The following is a 10,766-nucleotide window of genomic DNA, read 5'->3' on the forward strand; positions in this document are numbered from 1 at the left end:
GACATATTAGGATGAAGATTTACCTGGCTGAGCATTACCACTCTATGCTGAACTCAGAACATAGAACGTTTCCTTAGCTATGGGAAAAATAGCATGCTTTCTGACAAATATTCCCTGGAAATCAGATTCCAAAGTCCCTTTTGTCCTTGGGTGGTTTAATACTTCACACATTCTTTGCCTTGCTTTGTTAGAGACTGGACTCTTGCCATTCCTATGATAAAAGCAGTGGGGGATGTCGCACCTATCTTGGTAATTTGAGCTTTTGTCCCATTTTCCAGGCAAGATTTCAAACTTTTAATTACCCACTTAGTAAAACCCAGATGTCCCATTTCAAAGACCTATTCCCATTAGGGAATTTTCATTTCCAAGCAATAGTTGGATGAAATCCTAGAGTTTTACTGCATCCTATTTCCAGTACTTTAACATTGCTTTTTCTTCCTGAGTAAAGAGGACCATAAACTTTTAATTCTGAAAACCTATTTTAGATAGAACTGGGTGTAAACCACAATCTGCTACATTGAAGCTTTCCATCTAAACCCTAACTAGCTCTTTTCAAAATATTTCTTAGCATGCATTTAGTTCATAAACTTTCTTGGGGTCTAAAAGGATAAGTGACTTGCAGTTTGAAAATATATCACTAAAGGGTTGCATCTCTTATAGCTTAAGGAAGACTCTGGTCAAGGTCTTACATTTACCTACAGTGATTTCGATAAACGGATTCATCACTGGGTTGGAAAAGGACCAGGGTGAGATGGCTCTTGGACCAATTTACTGTGGCCACGTGTCTTGGCAGTAGAATGTGGGTCTTACGTGACCTTGTTTACACAGGGTGTTTCCGCAGCTGTGCTAGCTGAGAGCCTCCACTTCAGTTGCTTATCTCCATCCACCAAACCGGCTGGTCTAATCACCTGTTGATGGTGTTCTGCATCAAAAAGCCATTTTCCAAATTCAAAAGAGGATATTGGGGAATTGAAACTGGTTATACTGATGAGTAGGGAAAATAACAATATAAGGATTTAACTTTGATAACCACAGTAAGATTTAAATTAAAGCACAGATGATTAAAACTGCTATTTCAAGGTGGCTTTCATAAGACCTAGGAATGAAGTACTATGCCTGATAAGGGCCGTTCCAGGCTAGGATGTAAATTGTGACTCTTGACTGAGCAAGAAGCAGCAATTTAGTTACATTTTACACTCTTCAAAATGCCTCCAAAAGCACTCAGGATCACCATAACTGTATCTCTCACAACTGGGAAATTTGCAAATATGAAAGACCTTAAATTGGCAGGCAGAACTGCAGGCTTTTAAAGTCCAGGGGAATCTTTCATATTGAATTTGGTGCACATGGTGTCCCGGGAAGCACAAGTGTGTAAAGAGCTGGAGTGGTGATGCTGAGGCTTCCAAGGCTCTAAGAGATGTCCTTCACTTCCACTGCTTGTTGACCTAACCACCTACTCCTCTTCCCTCACTCAGCAATGACTGCTTGGGCCTTCTGGTTGGTAATTGAACACACTGACCTGCTCTGGCCTCAGGACCTTTGTGCATGCTTTTTCCTTGGCCTCCCTATTTAAAATTTAAATTCTCCTACATTTCCTGTCCTTTTCCCCTCCTTTATTTTTCATCATGTATTACTATCTTGCATATTATATATGTAGTGTGACTATTTTGTTTATTGTCTGAGTTCCTTTTCCTTACCCCTAAAGTGTATGAGTGTGGTGAGTTTAAGCTGCCCCCACCACCACCATCACCACCCCTACTGCTATAACCTTAATAACTAGACTAGAGCTGGCACCTAATAGGTGCTTACTAAGTAGTTTTTAATAAATGAGGGAAGTAAAAACTTCTCAACACATTATTGAAGATAACTCAGAGTCATTGGTGAAATAAGGCACCCAGAGAGTCTTGACCTTCAGTGTGCATTACGTTTAAGAGTCAGAAAATTTGATTATCTTGCTAATTTCAATGGTGAGATGTGTAAAGTGTTCCCTGCATTGGCTTGGTAGGGTTCTGATTTGAATCAGAAAGCTCCATCTTGGTAGTTTATACCTAAAAGATCATTATAGAAACATGCAAGTGCTTTCTGCTATTTCTCAAATAAAAACAATTTATCTATAGATTGGGAAGCTCTGGTTTTCATATGACAGAAGTAGAGTGTTTGGTTCTGTGCATGGAGGCCACTGTTCAAGGACAAAGTTTGTGAGGGACAGAAGCTGCTCCTTCAATTGACAGAGGCCAAAGAGACTGGGTCTCTCTCTATTGCCCGTGTTGGGGTGCAGAAGCGATTCGCAGGAGCGATCCCACTACTGATCAGCATAGAAGTTTTGACCTGGGTCGGTTCACCCCTCCTTAGGCAATGGGGTGGTGCCCCACTCCTGGGGTGTCACCATGAAGATGCCCAACCTCCTGCGGACACCCGACAGGCATAGCACATGGCAGCCCAGAATGCCTGAGTGCAAGACGCTATGACGGGCTCGTGAAACAAAAATTTTGACTTGGAGGTTTGAAACTAAAATAATCTTAGTTGGTGTGGCACTTTAAGAATGAACAGGCTCATGTTGTGGCTTTTATGAAAAATAAGATTTGACATGAAAGTTTAAGATTGAACATTTATGTCGCAGTGCATCCTCCTTGATTCTTTCGGTCCCAGCTCTCTGCTGCAGGACATGCGTTTGTACAAACCCGCTTTCTGGAATTTGTCGTTCTCTCTTAGAATCTAGCTTTTGTGAAAAGGGTGTGTGTTTTGGCATTTAACCCACTTGATAATTTGGCGTCCTTTGGCAAGATTTTGAGATAATTCATGATTTGTAAAACAAATGTAGCTACTCAGAAAACATATTTGCTTTTGCAGTGTTTTATTTGCAGTACATTTTCTGTTAAGTACATTTCAAATAATAGATAACATGTGTGGGAAGTTATCACATCATATGAATCTACTGTGTGTCTTATTTATGAATATCCAAATGTTCATTCTAGAGAAATGAGATTTTTTATTGATCTTTAAGCAATTACCAGTGTTCTCAAATTGGTAAATACGTTTGTATACAGAGACATGCAAATAGTGCTAACATTTTAGGGCTATACCAGCTTCTGAAGCTGCCTGGCTCAGTCTCTTTCATCCTGCTGCAGAAACCAAACACTCCTTGTTTGATTAGGTGTTGGGATGATGGATGCTAAGGAGTACAGGGCTTGATTCTCACGGGCAGATATCTCAATACACTGGCAGAGAGGCTGGACCATCTTTAGATAGCATTCCGGTCTTAATGCATGTGAGTTTGCCGCATTTCTCTAATTGTTCAATTTGTTTTATGTTACCAGGTGGTTTTGATTAATGAACCCAAACAAGTGAATCTGTAAGCAGGAGACAGAAGGAATTATAACTCAGATGGTAGCTTTTGGGTCAGTACAAGTTACAATAAAAATACATAATACTGTTACTGATGCAACATTAATTCCTTCCATATTGAGGGGGATGTAGTACCTAATTAAAATCCCAACATTTCCTTCCCCCTTTCTAATCTTTCCACATACTAGTAAAAATCTACAAAACCATGAATGAAATAATTTGCTTTTCAGACCCTGTGTATGTTCATCAAAAATAGTTTTAATGTTATTGGGTACCACGAGGTACAAAGAATGGTGTTTTGCTCCATTCTTCTTCTCTTGACTTTTTAGGAGTTGAAGACAACTAGCCCTGCCCTGCTCAGCTGCAGAAGTACAGGAGCCTAAAATATTTAAAATCTAGTTTTACAAAATATTTTTACTGAAATCGTTTTACTCTCCTTTATTTAACAAGCATGAAGGTAGTTCTTACTATGTCACAAGCAGTGTTCTAAGTGCTTTAACTTACTCTTTTCTTTTCCTTCTCCTCCCTCTTATTCGTCCTTTTGTCCTTGTTTCCCTAGCTGCTTCAATTACTTTTATTCATTAACTAGTTCCTGAACGAAAAAAAATCCTCCCAACATTGGCTACTTCAAATAGCACAAAGATTTCTCATAAGGCTGAATGTGTGCTTCGAACAAGGAAAGGGTATCTCTATATAAGGATGATGGCTAAGTTCTTTGCGGTTTCTGGATGACAAAAATATCCACTAATCCTCTATACTCACTATATATTTTGATCATGTTGTGCTTTTTTCTATTCCTAACCACATCCCTCCTTGTAATTTTTGCCTGCAAGTTGAAAAGCCTTCGGAGTCACTACCTCTAGTAAGCCTGGAAAATCACAATGCATGTTTGCTCCAAAAGAGGTCAATTAAGGAACCTGTTTGCAATGTAGTGTTTCTTAGCTTATTTGATCATGAAATTCATTTTTTCAAGGAACAGGTAGTAATATTTGGAGGAATAATTGGCACCCAGTTATGAAAAAATGTGGTGTATTTATTCAGCATTACACTGAAAAAATGTGAGCTATGATAATTTTACCTCCATGCCTAAAACCCTTCTATAAACTCCCTTGCTCACATTAAGTTAAAACTCCTTGCCTGTGTACAAGCCGATCCAGTATCTCACCACATCTGTGTGTGCATCTCATGTTTTATCCCTTCCTTTCTTTCATCTTGTGGTCTGGTTCTATTAAAGTACTTAGAGTTTTCCAAATCTGTCTCCATGCTGTTGCAAGTGCTGTTCTCCCTGCCAGGAATGTTACTTTATCCTTAATGCTTTCAGCAAACTCTTATTCACCCTTCCAAGACCTCTCCCCCAAACCCTCCTAAGGCAGTTTGTGTGAGGCTTTCTTTTCACTCAGGAAGTAGTGATTCAGCCACTGTGCACAGGACCTTTCTCTAGTGTTGCACTTGTACATTCTTAAGATGAGCGATTTATATTTCTGTGTCCCCTACTAGCCTTACAGCTTCATGAGAGCAAGATCATGCTCATCTTTCTAACCCCAATGCCAAGCATAGTGTTTGGCATAGTAGGTGCTCAATAAACAGATGTTGTGTAAATCAGTGAATGAACACATGCAGACGAGGATAAAATTAACCAACAACTTTCCAGCTCATCTTACTCAATGGACAGCATTGTGCTTATCATTGGATATTATGTAAATGGGTAAGACATGGCCCCTGACCAAAGATGTTTATAATCTAGCAATGATGTGCAGATTTACAGCTAGAAATTATGCAAATCCACTACGAGAGAAATGAAGTAAATATAATAGAGAATGTATTGTGTGATAGAGAGACTAATTCTGCAGGAGTCTGAGAAAGGCTTCAAGAAAGAAGTAATCCAGTTCAAGAAGTTTGGGCAGGGCTTTGCAGGTAGTGAAGTAGTAGAGAGGTGGCATTCTGAGGGAAGGAGCATTATGGGCATAAGTTCTTCTTGGGAGTTGTGAATAGCCTTGTTTTTGAGAAGTTCAGGGCTTCTCAAGGTCAACAATGTGACTCATGGTAACAGAAAACTGGTGTTGGAGGGACTTGGATCCCTTGCTAAGGAGTTAGAATGTTTCCTTGTAGATGTTGGATAGCCTTTGAAATTTTTAAGCAAGAGAGTCACATTACTGAGTCTTTATTTTAAAGGGAAAGCTGGTGAGAATAAGCTTATTAGATGGGAGGATAAAGTGGTGAGAGACAAGGAAACGAGTTTTTATTTTGCTGCATGTCTCATTAAAAAAAATCAATAAAAATCCATCCACAGTACTTGGAATAAAGTTAAAACAACCTAATCCCAAAGTCCCTTCATAATATGAGGTAGGCTTACTTTTTAGTCTTCTCTGCTCTCTGTCGAATTCCATTCATTCATCCACAAATATTTTAGTCCTTACACTGTGCTAGGCACTGGGCTAGATCTCTTTATTTTTATTTACTAAGATAGATTGCCTCCTCTCTCTGGGAAATCCATTCCAATAGGCAAGACAGTCAGAACCCCAGAAAACAAGGGTACTAAATAATTACTGACTCTCTTAAGCATTATGAAGGAAGAGACTAGGGGCTTAGATAAACCATGTACCATGGGAGACTACTATAAAAAGAGATGTCATGAAGGTCTCTCTGAAGAGCTGAGTTATTGAAAAACACCTAGTGGTTCAGTGCATCAAAATGTGGCAGGATGAAGAAACTTTTCAGCAGAAGGCTAAGAATCCCTGGACCAATACTTAGGAAGCTAGCAAGGCAGGGGGCTGGACTGTAGTGAGCACAAGAGGTAGAGCCATGGGAGATGAGGTTGGGGAACTAGGCTGGGCCATGTAATCCTGGGAAGGAATTTGGATGTTACTCTTGTTGCAGCAGAAGGCTTGATGTTTTTAGAAAAGCATCAGGATTGCTGGGTGGAGAATGGGTTGGAGCGAGCAAGAAAGGTGAGGAAGAATGATGCAGGCATAGAGTGGAGCCCGAGGTGACATGTCCTAACCTGCTACGATTGATTACCCTCTCCTTCCCTCAGGCCCTCCAGTGGGGCTGCCCCCTCCTTCAGGCCTTTTGCTAGTTCTATTCCTGCTTGATCTTCTTCCCCAACCGCTGCTCCCTTCCTCACATCCTCAAGCCTGTGTCTTCTCTTAGGGAAATCTTTCCAGCTATCCCACAGTAGTTCAGTCTCCCCGCTCCTGTAGATTTCACTCCTCCTGTAGTTTTCTTTCACAGAACTTATCAAGGTTATAACTGTTATTTTAAGTTTTTAATTAATTTTTTAAATCAATGTCTGTTCCCCCAGTAGCTTGCAAACTCGTGAGATCATGGACTTTCTCTGTTTGCTCACCACTTCATGCTCAGTGCCTAGCTCAGTGTTTGGAACATAATGGGTAGTCTAATAATTATGTGTTCACTTATTCATGCAGTAAATATTTATTGAGTGCCTTGTAGGGACAAACACTGCTCTAGATGCTAGGGACATGCAATGAACGAGAGGCAAGGTTGCTACTCTCAGGAGTTTATGTGCCTTTCAGTGGGGTTTACATTTTAAAATTGTGCATCTACCAAAATGCCTGGAATGGTGCTAAGCAATACATGGATAGCATCTCATTTAGTACAGTTCTCGAGGTAGGTATTATATACCCCATTTTATGACAGAAGAAACCGAGGTTGAGTGAGATTAATTAACTTGCCCAATCTTACACAGCTGTTAAATAGGTAAATAAAATTGAACTCACATTTGTCTAATTATAAAGCTAGTGATAGCTGAGTAGTCAGGGCAATACACAATTAAGTTCTCAACTTGAACAGTGGCCCTGGATTAGGAGACATGTACACATTAAAATCTGTGCAATTCCATGATGGTGAAAGTGGGGGAAGGAAATAAAGGCAATGCTGAAGATTTGATCTGAGTGTCTGGGAAGTGGGGCTGCCACTGAACCAGAGGACCCTAAGGGGAGAAGCAGTTTTGGAGAACAGGACACAATGGAATTGGCTTTGGTCATGTTGATGAGACAAACTTCAGGAGAAGGGCTAATGATTGGTCAAGGTCACAGAAGATAAAGAAGCTTGGGGTCTAGAGCAGAACTGAGGGGGATAACCTTGGAGAATGTTTGGGGTCCTCTTACACTCAGATATCACTTATCAAACTCCCATTTCCTATGGTGAATCTACAACTAACGAGATAAAGGATCTAGAAGTAGCCAAGACCATAATACACTGGTAAGAGTGCCTTGACTGTGTCCTCTCATTCTGAGTCATCGTCTGGTTTTGGTGTTTTTGTTCTGATTTTGTCTTCTTTCATTTTGAGAATTTCAGTTTAAAGGATTCACTTTAAATACAATTTAAATTACATCTATGATTATAAAGCCAGTCAGAGAATAGGGTGATATTTAAAAGGATTCCTTCTGAATTTCTATTCCCTCTTAACGAAATCTTCACCAAATAATTAGTCTTCACATATGTTAAGAATGAAGAATTCAGTAATTCATAGTCAGACAAGAGAACAAAAGGCCTTTCTGATTCTGGAATAAAATAGTCAAAATGCGCTAGCCTTGCATCAAATGAATTAAAATTGCCCAGTTTCCATTCACTATTTGAGATTTAACGCTTGTTACATGAAGACATTAAGAAGTTTTAAGGAAAGGAAAAAATGATATTTATGCTGAGCCTGTTACCTCCCTGATACTGAGTGACGTGGAAGACAACAACAGTGGAATTTGAATAGCATAAATGAGGGTAAATGAGGATAGATAATGTCCCTTAGGCTCAGCGCTTAACACAATGCTGAGTACACAGTAGGTGCTCAAAAATATTTGTTCAACAAATGGATCAATGATCGAATTGGTTTCTGAAGGTTAAGAACTGTTATCATCAAAGAGCTGAGCTGCAGTGAGATGTGTATCCTGAGTGCACTTTAATATTTTCACTGACATCTAAGAGGTAGGGGAGGGATCGCAGGGTGTCAAGAGTGTTGGCCCTCGGGAGAGAAAGGGATGGTTTATTGTGCTTACAACAAAGGTCAGTCCTGGGGAGTATTAATTGTGAGTGAGACGGAGAGCATTGGGCTGAATGTCAGGGGAAGTTTTTGAAGAATAAAGTGTGTTAAACTACATGATAGAGCCAGAGGTAGAGACCCAAGGGAACAGGTGGAAGTCTCGATGGCTGAACAGTTTACAAGGAAAGTGGACCGAGTCCGGGACACACACCCCGAAGTCACTAGATGTCCTAGGAGACCTTTCTGGTTTTTATCTTGTTTCTCTGCTGTGTGCAACTGCCCTGGGTTTTCCTGAAACACAAAGAAACATATGAATAGGTGTGGACTGACAAAGGGCCTCTGCAACTTGGAGAGTATTACAGTGATCTAACAATGCTAAAAGGAGCTTGTGTATTTAGAAAATGATGCTACAATCAGGTAAGTCTCTGGGAGAGCAAGAAGCAGATGATTCATTCTGCAGTGCTTTGATATGGTGAATTTATCAACTATTTGAATGATTAAATATAAATGTCTACAACAAAGGAATGGAGTCCAACTCTAATTAGAAAAAATGAATTAGTGAATTCCTTTCAGGTCTGATTCTCAGAAAATTAAATTTGAGGACAATGATGCCACATAGCTTAAAAGTACTCAAAATCTCTAATGTCCCCTGGAGCTGAAAATCCTCTAAAATCGGCCCACATAATGAAACCTTTGTTGTAGCTCAAATTTGCTTATGTTATATAGAAAGAGTGCTTTGTGCTGCATATTTTGCAAGTTAATTTTAAAAGTTGAGCTATTCTTGTCTTGGAGGTGAAATTGCAGGTCACTCTATATAGAACCCAATAAAGAATTTTTTTATAAAATGAAAACGGTCTTAAGTGAGAAAAGTTCAATTCAACCTCAATACAAATCTGCTACCTTCACCTTCTTAAGGCTTCTCTCTATTTTTGTGTCATTTTAGGAGGTTTTTTTAAAAAGAAATGATGATGTTTCTTCAAAAAATCAATAAATATGGCATTATGATGCAAATGATTGATTTCATAGAATAATAGTATTTGTGGAAATAAATTTTGATGTCATCAGTTTGAGAGAGAGAAGACAGGAAGAGAAAAGTAACTGAGTTGCAATAATGTTATGTATCCCAAAACTGATTTTGAATCCAATAGAACTTTGCTGCTAGTAATTCACAACACAGAATTTGGTTCTTCCATTAGTTGATTGAATATATCACATGGAGAATACTTTTTAAAAGACCAACATTGTCATCATATAATCTAAATAAATAAAATTGTTTTCTTTTAAAATGTTTAAGTGAATCATGAAAAAAGGCAAGAAAGACTTTCACCAATTATATAGGCTATGTTTTAGATGGTCTGACTTAAAATTTAGGTCACATGAAATGTCCACAATTAATAGTCTGGAATTTGCACATTTTCAGGATGGATCATAAATGAGGAGGACACAGAAGGAGAAATCAAAATGGTAAGAGGAGTGTTCTGGTTTCCTGCTAGATATTTTTGCTTGGGTGTCTGAAAGGCAACTTAAAGTCAGCCATCATCTCCTCTTCCAGGTGTACTTCTCCTTTTACAGTCCATGTTGTGGTTAGTGACAATCTCACCATCTGGTGCCCGACTAAAAACATCAACACCCAAAGCACTGTTCACAGAGAAACACCTGTGTACCTAACCACTGGTTAGGTCCCCCTGGGAGGGGCCTGCTGTGCCTCTCTGCAAGATGCAGAGGCTAGAGGGAAAGGAAACTGGTTCCCAAGAATGCCCAGTGCATAGGTCACTTCTCTTTATAGGCATTGATTTGAAAATAAAATGCTTTAAATAAGAAATGCAAGGGGGGTTTACAAAAATATCTAAAGGATGAAAATTTCTTTTTTTTTTTTTTCTGAAGTAGTGTCGCTAACCTCAGGTGATTTAAGTATTGTGATTCTAAAATGATGGTAGGAAAAAATTTTGATTTTTACTAATCTTCTTCTTTTCCATCTTGCTTTATCACCTTCAGTTAGCAATTCAATCCTATGTGTTGAAGAAACGTAGTATCAGTGACAGTACTTTATCTCTTGACTGGTTTTGACTTTGTATAATCAACAACCTTCTTGAGGTTTAAAGAGACCTTCTCCACAGGCCTGGCTATGGCAGAGAAGTGGTTCCTGCCATTGCATCAAACTCATTCTCAATTTCATCAAGTCCCAGCAATGATTCTCATCAGACTAGAGACTATCAGTTATTTCTATGACTGCTCAAGAGTGCCCATTTCAAAGGGTTAGGTGATCTGGTTTTCTTTCATGAGCCATGACACCACATTTTTGATACTTTTTAGTGTTCAGACGTTGCCAAGTTCCCTCTTGTCATTACTTTGTATATGACTTTTGTTTAGACATAAGTCTCTAGGAAGGTTGGTCCCATTAGTAACATAATCTAGAATTGCCTAA

This window comes from Tamandua tetradactyla, chromosome 5, assembly GCF_023851605.1.
Source record: "Tamandua tetradactyla isolate mTamTet1 chromosome 5, mTamTet1.pri, whole genome shotgun sequence".
Taxonomy (NCBI): domain Eukaryota; kingdom Metazoa; phylum Chordata; class Mammalia; order Pilosa; family Myrmecophagidae; genus Tamandua; species Tamandua tetradactyla.